Source organism: Athene noctua, chromosome 6, assembly GCF_965140245.1.
Source record: "Athene noctua chromosome 6, bAthNoc1.hap1.1, whole genome shotgun sequence".
NCBI classification, from domain to species: Eukaryota; Metazoa; Chordata; class Aves; order Strigiformes; family Strigidae; genus Athene; species Athene noctua.
Window position 1 is genome coordinate 33,576,345 of NC_134042.1, and position 6,014 is coordinate 33,582,358.

Sequence of the window (6,014 nt, forward strand, 5' to 3'; positions counted from 1 at the left end):
GCCGTCCCCATGCTGCTTCCCAAAATGCTAATTGTTCCCCCCGACTCCCCTGCCAGCACAAAGCACAGCCATGAGTTAATTCGGTGACCAATTTTATTTTTAACGCTCAGATTTTGCGAGGAGCGTGTGCTTTGTAAGCGTTCCTTTTAATAATAAGCCCACGGCGCCCGCAGGCACGTTCTAGTCGTCCACCACCAAAATACCTCCGCCTTGGGCTCGCTGCTCATGGAAACCGGCAGCGGAGCGGACAGTAAAAATAGTCACCAGGCCCCAGCGAGGATCGAACTCGCGACCCCTGGTTTACAAGACCAGTGCTCTAACCACTGAGCTATGGAGCCGCCGCTCAAAACTGTCTCCGGCTGTCCCTAACGGCCCGGCAAGGCCCGGCCGCGAGACACACGGACACGGATACACGGACAGGTACGGACACACGGACACGGACACACGGACACACGGACACATGGACACACGGACAGGTACGGACACACGGACACGGACACACGGACACACGGACACATGGACACACGGACAGGTACGGACACACGGACATGGACACACGGACACACGGACACGGACAGGTACGGACACACGGACACATGGACACACGGACAGGTACGGACACACGGACATGGACACACGGACACACGGACACGGACAGGTACGGACACACGGACACGGACACACGGACACGGACAGATACGGACACACACGGACACACACACACACGGACACGGAGACACACACGGACACAGACACAGAGACACACACACACACACACAGACCCACAAACAGAGGGACACACACGGACACACACACCCCGGGACACAACACACACACACACGGACACGGACACACACGGACACACACGGACACAACCCCCCCCCGCCGGGCTCAGCCCGCCCGCCGCACACAGCGCCCTCCGCCCGCCCGCCCTTGCCGAGCGGCGTGCCGGCCGCCGCCGGGAGGAGCCCGCGGCCCGCCCGCAGCCGCTCCTCGGCCGGCGGGAAGCTGGCGCCTGCCCAGCCTCGCCCGCCAGCACCGGGTGGCCGCTCACGGCGGTTCCAGCCGGTCAGTGCCGCAGCTGGGGGGGAGCGTCCGGGCCGCAGGAGGGGCCCTGGGACCTTCGCAAACCAAGAAATAAAACTGATCGGAAGTCAAGCCAAAAAAAACACGAGAGGAGAAACCAGAAGTAGGTGAATGCTTGAAGAGCAGCCTGATTTTTACAGGTTAGGAGCAAAACTTCTGGTGACAAAGCTGCATAAGCCGGTGCAGCGTGGGAGTTTTTCTGAAAAGGTTGAGTAGCCTTGGGAAGTTTAGGAAACACTGCTGAAGGACAGAGGTGTTGCCCTGCTGCTCTCTAAGCATCACTTGCTGCATGGCCCCCTGCGCACCAGTAAGCATTGACCGCAAAGATTCCTAGCTTGTTCTCTCACCTGGTACCTGCAGGCCACCTTCACAGAGGTTATGGAGTTCAGAGCTAGAAGGTGGAAGCTTCACTTAATTTCTAAAAGGTGGAAGGTGACAATGCTGTAGGACTCGTTGAAGTGTGCTGCATCCAGTGCTGGTGCTGGGTATCATCCCTCCTAATAGCACACATAAAAGCAGACGCCTTGCACAGAGCTTCGACTGCTTATGGCTGGACTGATTTTTTTTTAAAACTGCATGCATGCAGATAAAATTATTTAAATTCCAGTTGTATGCCTTTCAGAAAGCAATATTCAGGGCCCTGTTTTGATTCTCTAGTGATACCTATTTCTGTAGAATTCAGACTTGTATCAGTTGGTGGGAAAGGGATGCAATGCTCGTAAACCTGGCTTGGCTTAGCGAAGTCTTATAAAAAATGTTATACAATGGAAATAAACCCCAAAATCCACAGCGGGATCAGGGTCTGCAGCACTCTGGGTGCTAGATGTATAAACACGTGATTTCTGCCCAAAGAGTTTTCCTATCAAAGGATTTTCTCACATTAACCCTCTGATAGTTTGTAATAAATGACATCAGTAAAATCTGAAATTAAACTCTGAACAATTATTGCTGACTCTTGGAAAACAAAGCGCCATGGGGCAGCTAGCTAGTAGATACAGTCAACAAAGCAACAGGGGGCAGGTCCATTTTCTCCACTGAATGATATTCATTGCATGGGTATGAATTCAAATTATTGTGAACATATTCCATGAAGATAAGTATTCAAATCCACTAAGAGTTTCCTCTGAATTCTGTATTAACTCTGGAAAGAACAAGAAAGTCTAAGCTGTATTTCTAGTCATCGTGTCAAAGATATTCTTGTTAAAATTACAGATCTATCTGTTAATCAGACATTATTTGCTGTGTTGTTTCTTGCTAGGGACATGTCTGCTCTGAGGTATTATACCTGATAATAAGCCAGGTTGCAGGCTTTTCGATCTATGATAACTGCCAGTGGCAGCTTTAATGCTTTTCTAGATGGCAGGATCTCAGCAGAAAATCTTAGACATGTTTGTGCATGTATGTGTCAATGTGCATGTGTGTAATGCAATGGAAGTTTAAGAGAACAACACCGTAGAAAACCAAAGGCATACAGAATATTCCCTATCAAAATAATATTGATATGATTAGTTGTTACACACCAGAAAACAGGAAAAAATCCTATTACTGTGTAAAAGACCTTGCATTTTTTTCTGGTGTGTCCCTTTTCACATTCAGCCTGAGTTACCACATGCCCATATATGAACTTGGGAAAGTCAGTGAAATCCACACTGGAGGCTATCATGCAAGTGCATCAATGAACAAGAAGTCCAGAACATATTAAAAACAACACGCACCCGCCCCCTCAAAAAAAACCAACCTACCCAAAGCCCAACAACAACAACAACAACAACAAAAAAGTGTATAGAAACTTGTTACATGTAACCATATTGTTCTCTTAAACCGTGGTTGTGTTCTTCTGCTACTGCACATCACTGCTAAGGCAGAACAATAAAAAAGATCTCAGAAAGGTTTTTGAAGTCCTGATGGGGATGGACCTGCCACTCCTAGGGCAAGAGCTGCCCCAGATTCCAGCTATAGGACAAAGGGACCCTCTTTGAACAAAAATAATTGTACTGGGTTTAGTATTTAAAACCCTTACACCCTGAAGACAGACAGTCCTCAAGAACTAATGAGCACTTCCACTGATTAAATTAACCTGGGACAATTGCACAAAAAGGCAATCACAGAATGCAGCTGATACTTTAGGAGCTGAGACTCACAAAACTAGGACTGTACAAAACCAGTGTGAGAGCTGGCAGCACAGCTGAGGCGGTTGGCACTTACCTTCTCACTTCAACAGGGACTGACTGCTGGAGTGAAAGATGTTCACCTTCCCTCACACACCAAAAGAAATGTATCAGCTATGATATTTGAGAAGAACAAAGCTGAAAGTGGCAGCACACAGCAATGGGAGGAGTAAAGTATTTTTTGCATTCTTCAAAGGGAGCATTATCAAAAAAACCCACAATGAAAATTAAAAACAAATTGTTACATCTCTTACCATCATCTTAAGTGACTGAAAATAAGCATTTGAAGGCTTGGCTTTTTCTCTCCTTGCTATCTCTTTATTCTAGTCTCATTTACAGCAATAAACTAAGGTTGACTGGTTTTCATTTGGTCCTGGAAGAGATGTGCCAAAACCCCATAGTAGGAATACTGCATCTTGATTGAGCAGTTATGTAATCCAAAAATGAGTGGCAAGGTCAGAGGTGTCTGAGTTCAAGGTGAGAGAATAGACATAGTTCTCAAAGTGGAACTAATTGTGCTCTAAAATTTTCATGCACTGGCACTTCGTTGCTATGTTCACATCACTTTAGGGAATGTAAGATCACCTCTAAACACCCCTCTGATTACTGTGGAAATTAGAATCAACAAATAAACCAATAAGTCATCTCCATTCCTACCAGTACTCTTCTATCCCTCCACACTGCTCTGTTTTATCTCTCCCCACCATCTTCCAAACACATTTTCAGAGCTGAACCAATATCTACTTAGCAATATTCCTTTAAACAGATATTCTTATTTCACCTCAATATAACTGAATATCTCATCTTTTTATAACAGAGGGCGATTCTTTGCATATAAAGTCTAAAAATGCTTGTTTAAATTAAGCTACCAAAATCTATTATTGCAGTAATCACTCCCTCACTAAGTCTGCACATCAGTGCCTGAGCTGGGAAGCCCTCTGTTTCTTCAGTGCATTAGTATTGACAAAGCTAGTCCTTCAAATACATTTTTAATAACCTTTTTATATGGTGCAATATCACTGAAAGTTCACTGCATTTATTTTTGTCAGTTCAGAATGGCGGGATTTCATATGAAAGGATTGAAAAGATTTTTCTGTTAGTGTTCTTCATTTTAAGGGCCCCGAAACATTAATGCTGTGAACGTTAATATTCTGGCCTGATAAGTAATCTGGTTCTGCACATATTGCAGCTGGGCTAATGGAAGAAACCAGAAAAGAAGCTCTGTGGATTGGGAGCACTGCCAAATTGCAGGGATCTCCTCTACGGTCGATGATTTCTCTCTCTTTTTTTGATTTAATGTCACTGTACCAGAACAGTGGCATAGGCTGCCTTTCATGTTACCTGAGACATCAAAGGGAGGTACTGAGGACTTGCCTCTTTACTGTTTTCCACCTTTTTCAGTCACTGACACTCACGCCTAATGAGTACAACATCCGTGTGGATGAGTGGCATGCTAGCCTTTATTGTGTCGGAGGCTCCAGCTTACAGCTTTCAAGTTCTTAGAAGCTTAGAGCCTAAGTCTAGTCACATCTAGCCACATGGTAAACATGCTCATGCCTTGGACCGATAGCATATTCCTCCATTACTTTGTACCCTGCTGCCTCTTTCCCACAGCAAATCCTCCTGCACTGGGCAAGTGAGGTGCCAAATCAGAAGGTTCCTGGTGGAGCTGTGATGCAAATATCTGAACAATAAGTCTCCTGGCAGCGAGGAGGAGACAAAGTCCAAAGGGATGAACTTGCAGCATCAGCACAAGAGGCTCCAAAAATCCACCCCAGCCAGTTGCCTAAATTCCCACCAAAGTAAGGGCAGAACCAATTTTTAGGTGGTAAATTGGGTGGTCACATCTCTGAAGCTGTGTGCACTTCAGGAGCCATCAGTGGGGCTGGCACTCACCGGGAATCTTCCTGGCAGTCTGAGCAGACGAGACAAGCAATAGAGTGATTTGCCCTGCACGTTTACAGCAACTGCTTACCAATTTGATCTGTTGGTCAGAGGTCCTTGGAAGAAGACATGCCTCTGCTGTGGGATTCTGACATCATCCTGTGTCTTTCAAGAACATGAAATAAATTTTCCAGCTGTCACTCTCAATCTATTTGTGAAGAGGGGTAAAATCTAGTTCTTGCACATTGCACATCTATAAAGATCACCTCTGTGTTCACTGTGCAAGTCTGTTTCCTGACTGAAGAAAGAATTTCCCAAGAGTGGATCAAGACTGCTTCCTGCAAGAGGACTTCCACAGTTTCTTTGTTTCCCATCACAATAAAAAAGGTCCCTTTGCATTTCCTTCTCTTTAATTCTTTCTGTACTCACTTCCATTATTGATTTATCTTTTCATTAGGAGGGTAGGCCACGAGGAAGGCTCGCTGGTCAGCTCCATTGTGTGTATGCAATAATACTGTAGCAAATGAAAACACCAAAGCAAGTTTCTTTTTTTAATAGGCAAGCTGATAGGAAATTAGTTCCCTATGGGACAGAGCTGGAGAGGGGTGGGGAGAGTGGAGTTCATATAAGATTTTCCACACCATTTTGTAGCTATCCAGTTAAGAACAGGCATCAAGCTACAGCAAGGGTCAACAGGTAATTTTCTGTGACACAGAGTGCATGCTGCTCATGCCATTAAACCATGTCAAGGTAATGCAGTGAATATTACACTGACTTGCCAAACTGCATTAACTGTAATGCTTTCTCTCCAAGACTTTAAGGTGATGCCTCTTGGAATAATAGCTGCATGAGGCTGCTGGGAAATCTGACCGAGTA

At 45.5% G+C, this 6,014-nt stretch overlaps 1 non-coding gene across 1 annotated transcript; it reads right to left on the reverse strand.

Moving 5' to 3' along the window:
- Positions 1-265: 265 nt before the first annotated feature.
- On the reverse strand, positions 266-338 carry TRNAT-UGU (transfer RNA threonine (anticodon UGU)). Its single transcript has one exon. It is a non-coding gene; the product is annotated as a tRNA-Thr (tRNA).
- Positions 339-6,014: the final 5,676 nt, after the last annotated feature.